Consider the following 9088-nt stretch of genomic DNA (forward strand, 5'->3'; position numbering starts at 1 on the left):
TTAATTACCTTTTCTACTCTCTGGCCAGTAACCTTTCTGTCTCAGGACTTATTCTGAAGTTTTATACCATTGAACAGGCTCAGACAGCTGGCATTTCCAGTCTGCTGTCTACATTAAAATATAGACCTTTTCTTGAAAACTAATTCTTTCTCGAAGCCCAAGAGAAGTTAGTTTCAAGCCTGGGCCAAGAAAAAAAAAAGGTTTTCAATACATTAAAATATGATGGCTTCTAAAGCACAGCATCTTGTTCCACAGAGCTGAGGAGGCATTTAGCTCTGAATGAAAGGGGAGAGTTGGGACAGCAAGAGCCTTAAAAATCCTTCACATTCAGATGTTCATAAAAGTTATTCCAAGTAAGTTTTTAATCTGTTTTGCAGCTGTCTTACTCCTCTGTGTTTAGACAGAGAGTTTCCAAAGGGTCTGAAAGATCTAGCTGCTCAGTTCCTGTTGAATTTCAGCAGCATTTCACTGCTTAACTCCAACGTGCTGCTCTGAAGGCTATTAGACATGAAACAACTGCCATACATAAGTTTAAATTAACACTGAGTATCTGGGATTTTTCGAGAACAAAGCCAAAATGCAGATCATATCTACAGTGCGTGGAGTGATCCTGTGTAACTTTTTGCTAGTTTGGAACTGGGGACTTTCCTAAATCCACCTATGACACTGATAAAGCGAACTACACTATCACATTATGCATATCTGCCTGTAAGCATGTATGTAGAATTTACATACAATAAAACATCTAACTAGTTGCAATCTCCTTAAGGAGCTTTTATCTTAATACAGTTGAATTTCAAAGCGTGGCTAAAATTGCAGGAGGATTTTAATTGTATACAAGATCTAAGCTTGGATAAGTGATCTGTGTGGATTCTTAATCTTTTGTGGGCAGCCAGTACTACTTAATCAGTATAAAAAAATAATTCAATAACAAACACAAATAATAGGTGACCTTAAAAAAGCATGGATTTTCTAGTATGTTTGGAGGTATGGCACACTGAATTCCCTCTGATAAAGGAAACAAGATATTCTGTTTCCAAAGTGCAACTTATATTAATTGGTTTGCCCATATTTTTAGAGGATTATGAGAAAAAATCTGAAGATGTGGTGAATGAACAGCATGGCATTCCTCAGCTACTCTCAGGGACAGAGAGGAGACCTACCCACACACTCTGTTCCTGAAGTAAATCCCAAAGTGTTTTTCTGTATAAATATCACTCAAGAGAATTAACCACTGGTGTCCCACTTTCATGCATGATCCTCCATTTCAACCTCCAAATAACCCAATAAAACACAGCAATGTATATTTCCATCCTTATATATGCTTATCTGTAGTCCTGCACCGTGTCAGGAAAGCAGTTTTCCTGGGGCAGAGCATGGAAATGAGCCCTTTGCTCCTGTTTTGAAGAATGTACAGATTTAACTTGTGAAAAGCTTGTGTGTAAAGCATGACCTGATATCCTTTGATAATAAGTAACATGACATTAAAGCTTCCACTGGAATCAACAAGAATAAGATGCGCTAGTGGCACCACAGATAAGCCAAAGCAGCACCTGCTTTGCACTGAGCTGTGGTGCTGCCTAATGATTAACACAGGAAGAATTTATCTGACAGACCAGGGCAAAGAGAGAGTCCAAGGCCCTTGGCACAGCTGAGCAGTCAGGCTACTACATGTGACTGTAATTTGTCTGTCTCTCTAAATTTACAGCAAGAGAAAGGGTGAGATAAAGTCCTGAGGAAAAACATGCAAGTGAAGTAGGGAGAGGCTAAGTTTATCGTAGCCACTTCCATTATCCAGTGCTAGGGTAAAGCAACACTTAATCTTCTTCAGGGTCAGGTAATATGCTCAAGAAAGACGCTTGGTTCTGGTAGCATTTTTTTTTTTTCCCCCAAGGAAAGAGTGTGGGCATTTCTGAACTTTTAGCCATTCACCTGATTTCTACTCACAGTCTTACAGAATTGTTCCATAATCTTTGCATAAGGTCTTAAACAAAATTTGGAGAAGAAGAGACAGTCTTCCATTTTTGAGGAATGCTAGTAATCACATGAACAGGCAATGGTAAAACAGCCGGGGCAATGCCCCTGGAATCTATGTCATGGTCCTGCATGTCGTGCTGTACCTTGCTACCTCAGCATATTTATAAAGCACAGAGCAGCACTCACTTCCATACCCAAGGTTTGTTATTTACAGAAAAGAGCAAATAAAGAGGAAGAAAAATGTTACTCAACCATTGTCTTCCCCATTTTTCTCACCAGGTTTTGTTTATTCTTTGAAAGCAGTTCCTATCCTTATTGTAAATACAAGATAGCCATTTTGAGGAGAAAATGCACAGAGGCATTTGCAAACTCTTTGGGATGCAGCAAACTGCAGAATTTCCCTAGCAAGTATGCACTGTGCCCATGGAGAGGGTTTGCACTGTGCCCTGCATCCCCAGCTCCAGAGACCCTTCTCACACAGGGGATATGTTACATGCCCTACAGGTCTGACAATTGGCTTGTCTCTGTCCCACAGTCCTCTTTGTAACATCAGTCTGGAAAACACCAACTGGCACAAGCCGTGGGAAGACAAGCAAATAGAAACCTGCAGTCAAGAGCAAAATAACACGATGCCAATAGAAGTTTTGATGATGAAGTGTTCCTAATCCAGACAACCTGGATATATATCATGTTCAAGCCAAAGTCACAAATTAAAATGAACTTAGAATTAACAAGCTGCAAAGGAGGCCAAGGAGGATTTTGAACTTTCTACATTTCTGTTGAGCTGCCTCACCTGCACTGTCTGTGCTGCACAGGGGAGGCTGAAGGAAGCAGAGGGCAGGCACAGCCAGAATCCACAGGCAAACACAGCAGCACGTTTCAGCAAGTTAGAGCATGCAAGTGTGCAAAGCATTTAGATACCTTATTTTAAAAACTGAGTGTCACAGGAAAGTGAAGATGGATCTTATCTTGAGAAGAGTTTTATCTCTCCTCAGAATACGCTGGCAGCACAGGCCCTGTTATTGTGTGCTTAGCAAGTTTCCCTAAAATACAAAGCTGAAATAAACTGCAAAGTGTGCCAACATTTCTTCAGCTCACAGACGGGCTTCCTTTCTATAGTTTTTTCTTTTTCTTACTGATGGAAGGTGCAATGAATGCTTGAGCTATAGAAAATACACTGTAAACCCCCAGCTTCAAAACAGACATCATTTTATAGAAGTTGTTATAGTCCTACGGCTCCCTACCTGTTTTGGCTCCTCTGACTGCAGTGGGAGCTAGCTATGTAATATCTGACACCTGCATTTCACTCAGCAGCAGCTATTCTGCCTTTTATCAAAAGAGAATACCATGCAACTCTAATCAGAGTTGATGTAGATCAATATGAGCCTTTACTTTCATCGTGTTTAAAGGGACACATGATTTATTGATCTGTATATCAAATTTTAGCACATGTATTTTCTCTTTTGTCTGCAGTCAATCTGCTATAATGCACAGTGGATCTGTACATCCAATGTTATTCAGAAAAAACCACAACAAAACAAAAACCAGAGTAATTCCAGGAAGATGATTAAGAAACCATATTGGCATAAGACACATTTATTTTATGTTATGTTCAAGTTTGTAGTATGTACAGATTTCTACTCGAACACAGTGAAATAATTTAGTGCCCTGCAAAAATCATTAAATCTGAATATCCTTGCTTTCAATGGTTTTACAATGTGGTTGCTTACTAGACTTAGATGTGATGTGCCATTTCTAGATATTTAAAAATAATTTCAAATTAAAAGCTAATTTAACTTGTGGTGTGGATAATTAGTTGAAACCAACAAAGAGCTGGTTAAAAAACAAAGGCCACATACTGTGCTGCCATATATCCTTTCTTTTTCTTTTTTCTTTTAAACAATGTTATCAGTCATACACCTGACATGAGCTGATCACTAGAGTCAGGAGTTAGGTAGTATTTAGCACATTGGCCATGTATAGACATTAGTGCATTAGAGATCTAGTTTAACAACTCTCTGGACTCCCCCTGGGGTCAATGCAGCAGGACAAACACCTTGCTCTACCCCATCCTTGTCTTGGGATCCTCTCCAGTGACCAGCTCCACCTGGATGGCTGACCTTGGCTACATACTTGACATTTATAAAGCCCAATGTAGAGGACAGGAATCCAAGTTGCAGTGAAAGCTGTTGATTTTGCTTAAAATCAACTTTGCTTAATTTCACAGGTCTGACCCAGCCCTAATACCTTGCTTCAGTGATGCATTACAGCTTATTTCCGTGAGATTAGCTCATTCTTATGGTCAGGCAAACGCAGAAGGGACTTGCTGAATCATGCCCTCAGTCAAAAAGATGGACGGATGTTCACTTGTTAAAGCTTGTATAAATCATACGCCATCCTTAGCAGAATTAATTAACACAGTATTAAGGAAAAAGAGCAAACCTACAGCTGTAGTGCCTCTAACAAACGAAAGGGGCTTTTAACACCTTTGACCTTTCCTACTCCCAGTTGAAAAGCAGAAACATCACTCAAATTTATTTATCTTGGAAACAAGCAAAAGGAACATGAAAAATAAGTTAAAACTTATGAATGGCAGTATCATTGTCCACTATGGAGGTGTCATCATCAGCTAGTAACTTTTTTTTCCACGGCATATCCATTGTACGTGTCCTGCATTTAGCATTGCTGGAGTTGGAGGCAGAGAATACCAGCTTTACTTCTGCTGTGTGAATAAAACCATGGTCCTATGTGAATGACTCACTGCTGTTGTGTAAGTTTGAGAGCATCTTTGCATGAAAGATGAAGGCATTTTAGATGAGCCCACTTGAACCAGTGCTGTCCTCTCAAGCCTGAGGACACTGTTCTGGGGAAGGCAGACTTGAAATGCAACAAGATTTGAGCTGAAATGTTACTAGAAAATAAATCCATCAAAGATCAGCTAGGAAATATTCTCTACCCTCATACACAATTCAGCTTGGCTGTGGAATTGCCTCTGCTCAGGATTTCTTTTTGAACTTTGACTCCAGTTATGCAGCATTCCTCAGTGCAGGTGTGGTAATTCTAAACTCATTTTAGGGAAGTGGTAGGTCTGAAATGTACACCAAAGGGCAGTTAGTTTCATGGCAATATTTTTAAGAAGTTGTTTCAATAATAACAGTTCAATCAGTTTCTTCAATTATTATTTGCAGGCTTAAAGAAAAGTGGTTTTGTTGTTTTGTTTTTTTTTTTTTTTTCCATCTTCTTCCATTTTTCACTGAACTCGACCTGCCAGGGCTGAAGCACACTCATGTGAATCCTCTCTCACCACCTCTGCCCAGCATTGCTGCTGGACTTGTGGTGGCTGGGTGCGCTGCCACCGCTCCTGTCCTCCTCTCCTCAGCCACATCTGCTGCTTGCACCCCTGGAAGAGGAGAGAAGCTATCCCGGGAGCCCAGAGATGCCCTGCACACTGAGCCTTTGGCTGTGAGATGCCCCTCTTCTCCTCTCTGTGGCTACTGGCTGTGCCTCTACACGGCCTGATGCATCCAGAGGAGCTCCTTGCCCAGCACAGCAGCACTCAAGAGGTCTAAAGGAGTCCCAGTTGTAACAACTGGTGTGTTCCCTTGTCATAACACTGAAGGTACATACGGCCTTCATAAATGTAGGGCTTTTAGTTCTGGCACCGTTACCCACTCTCACCAGTCCTGGAAATCATATTAGCAGGTACTCCATGGATTTCAGCAATCACAGTCAAACAGGAAAAGTCTTGCAAAAGTTTATCATCCTACATATGCAATCATGCCTAAGAGATGACATAAGATAGTACGAACTTGAGAGACAAAACTCGTTTAACAGGCCCTTATTCTTTAGTCATCCAGGACAATGTGTTCCTCTGTTGGCTTTGCTTCCCTGGGAACTGAGCTGAAGCTGGAACGCTCCCTTCACGCAGCCCAAATGCCGGTTTCCATTTTGTAGATCTACACGATTCCATTTGCTTCAGTGGTTCAAAAGTTCAACAGGGAAAAGCTCCTGCGGAGAGGAGAGCGCGAGTGGCTCACACTAACAACTGGGTGCTTGCCTTGGAAAACAGCACATGTCTGTTCACATGCATCCAAACCGCGGGCTGCTGGAGCACCCCACCGAGAACGAGCCATGCAGGGGAGTGACTTTACAGACCTTTCAGTCACCAGGAGTAACACAAACAGGAGCCAGAAAAAACATTTTGCTATTTAAAAGGGAATCATTATATAGTGCTTGATAAAATCTTTTGTACCAAACTTGTGGAATCAGGAGGGAAAACAGTACCCAGTTGTTTGAGGAACACATTCAGATGTAAAATCTGACCTCAGCTCTGTGTTGTTGTTGTGACAGGATAGAGACAAAAGGATAAACAAACCCCATAGCTCAGAGAGGGGAAAGAAAAGCTGATAGCTGAAAGAGTCTCAGCTGCTGTGTGAGGACAGTCACAGTGTGCGAGTCCAAAGGAAGTCACCCACACCCAAGTCCAGGGCAAAAATTAGTACAAAGGAGTACTTGGGAGATTTCGATTATCATGCCTTGCTAAGGCCAACCAAGATTATTTTCAGAGCAAATGAATAAAGGTAAAATGCATTATTCTTTTTTCACAGAAGTGCAGGTCAAAGCAGTGTTGTTCCACAAGTGCTATAGGTCACAAATACCGTCCTCAAAAATAAAGTGTCCTGCCCCGCTCCTGCTGGAGTCAGAGACCTCACTGGCACTGAGGGAGAAGAATTAAACCCATACAGTAAGCACAGATAAGAATTTTTATGCACCAGTCCAATACATTTTTATGGCGTCTCTAGTTCTGAAGGTTTTGAATGATATTTACCATGCTCTGCGGTGTTAACAGGACCGTTCAACTACCAGTATATACAAACCTCTCTATCATACCACATCAACACTCACCCCCTCTGCCTGCAAAAGCCTCTGTGGTGGGACAGGTTGGCCCACAGCTGCAGGCACATGGCTCCAGCAGGCAAAGAGCCTCACAGTGAGTCCTCCCAGCACACACAGCCCAGCTCTGCCCCCAGCGCTTGCCTTGGCTTCTCCGAGAGCACCCAAGCAACCTCAACACCTTGCATTTTATTTGCCAGGATATTTTACACAGAAACCCTTGACACTTTCTCCTGCACACACCTCACTGCTTGGGGGAAAAAGCACGTGTGTGGCATATGTCAGCTCCGCTGCTCTGCAGCTCCTGGAGGCACCCAGGAGGGGAGAAGATGAGGGCACCACACAAATCCACATCACCCAGCAGGCAATGATGTCCTTGGTGTTATATGATGCATCTGCCCACTCGAAGGTACACTGAAACCCAGCTGATCATCAGACTTTTCTAAAGAGCTTCTCCCTGCACATGGTTTATAGAGGAACTGCATGAAACTGCATCCTGGAGCACCACACTGTGCGCAAGCTACTGAAGTGGCTGCACAACCTGCTGAGCTTGTGCAGACCCTAAGAAATTATTTGAAGCTGAAATGATCTGTAGGGCATTTGCAGCCTTTTGAGCCCTGAGCTTAAAATGTCTGTTCAAGATTTTTTTTTTCCCCCCAACATAATATGAGATAATTTGAATGATCAAACCAGATGCTGGTAGAATACATTCTGAGGTCAAAATGTTTTATATATTGTGGTTAAAAAAAAAAAGCCAATTACTAAACTTTTTGGTTTACATAAAACATTCTTAGTGTTGTTTGTTTAAAGGAACAAAAGTCCTAGAAATATTCAAGTTGTGTGGTCAGTAGTTTTATTTCAGTCTCAAGAAACTGGTGGAAAATAGGATCAGACAAGCCTTGAAAGCCTAAACCTACCTTTGGCTGCTTTTCTGGCAAGAAGTCACTTCTCAGCCTGAAAATACTGCCATAGTATACAAGAAGAGAACTGTGGATGAAAAGTTATCTCAGAGTACATGCCAGTTTTAATGTACAAAGCCTTTATCATGAGGCAGAACTAAGAAAAGAGTTGGAAACCACGGAGGGCACTGTGGAATTTTTTTTTTCCCCAACCGTAACAAAACTCCTCCATGTTGCTATTTGTGGTTTATGATGTGTTTTTGCATCAGGAGCATGTGAACTATAATTTGTAATGGTTCAAGACACAGAACAGGAAACCTGAGCCAAGGACAGACTTTATTTCTGCTCTAAACCTGCCTTTGTTGCTGACCTGAGATTGTTGAGGATGACCCTCAAGTCCTGGGATGTTACTCTGTGTTCTTATACCAAATAAACTGCAAACACACTAAGAGGAAAATGATGTCCGAAGCTGCCTTTAGCCACTTCCCTCACTTTCAGCTTTCTCCCCCACCACTTTACGAATAAAAAAGAAAAAAGTTTCCAACAGTAAAAATAGCAAAACCCTTGAGAAATTACCTGGGAAAGATACGCTGCAGTGTTTAAAGAGAAGCTTAAAGAAACACACATCAGAAACGTATTTAAAGCTGCCAGAGCTCGGCCAGAGCTGCTAATTTGCAGCTGGGGAGACAGGGGAGGCTGTATGCGCTGTCAGGGCAGCACTTGAAGGTGAAAGAGCCCAAAACTTCAAGTCTTCACCAAGGAAGGAGCTTTGGCTCATGTCCTAGGGGGATGTCCCAGAACTGATGGACTCTAACCAGCCCAACCTGAAAGCTTAGCTCTACCAAGATGTATTTTGCTCATTATAGCAATAAAAACCTAAGGGAGATTAAAAGGAGAAGAATAACTGCTCGGCATGAGCGCTGGGGTGTTCAAAAAGCTTTGTAGGTTCAATCAAGTTCAAAGCAATATTTAGCTGCTTTGCTTTGCTCACAAAATTGATTTTCCTGCTTTCTTCTTCTGAGTATTTGTGCTTCTGCAGTTGTACCTCAGTCACTCGTCTGCATAGCATGCCATCTGTTGTGGTCCAATGAAAACAAAGGTTGTGCATGGGAAGAACCAAAGAACTCCACCTCATCCTCCAAATCTTCCATCCAGAGGCTTGATAGCATCCAAGAGGTGCCCAGCGCACACAGGCAGCTGTTTTCTGCACTCACAGACACAGCTGGAGCTGCTCTGTTTCTCGGGTTCAGCTGCGGTCGATTCATCATAAATACTGCAGAGTTCCTGCCTCTGCCAGCAAAGCGACAGTTCTGTGTCTT

The sequence above is a fragment of the Patagioenas fasciata genome, chromosome 8 (genome assembly GCF_037038585.1).
Source record: "Patagioenas fasciata isolate bPatFas1 chromosome 8, bPatFas1.hap1, whole genome shotgun sequence".
NCBI classification, from domain to species: Eukaryota; Metazoa; Chordata; class Aves; order Columbiformes; family Columbidae; genus Patagioenas; species Patagioenas fasciata.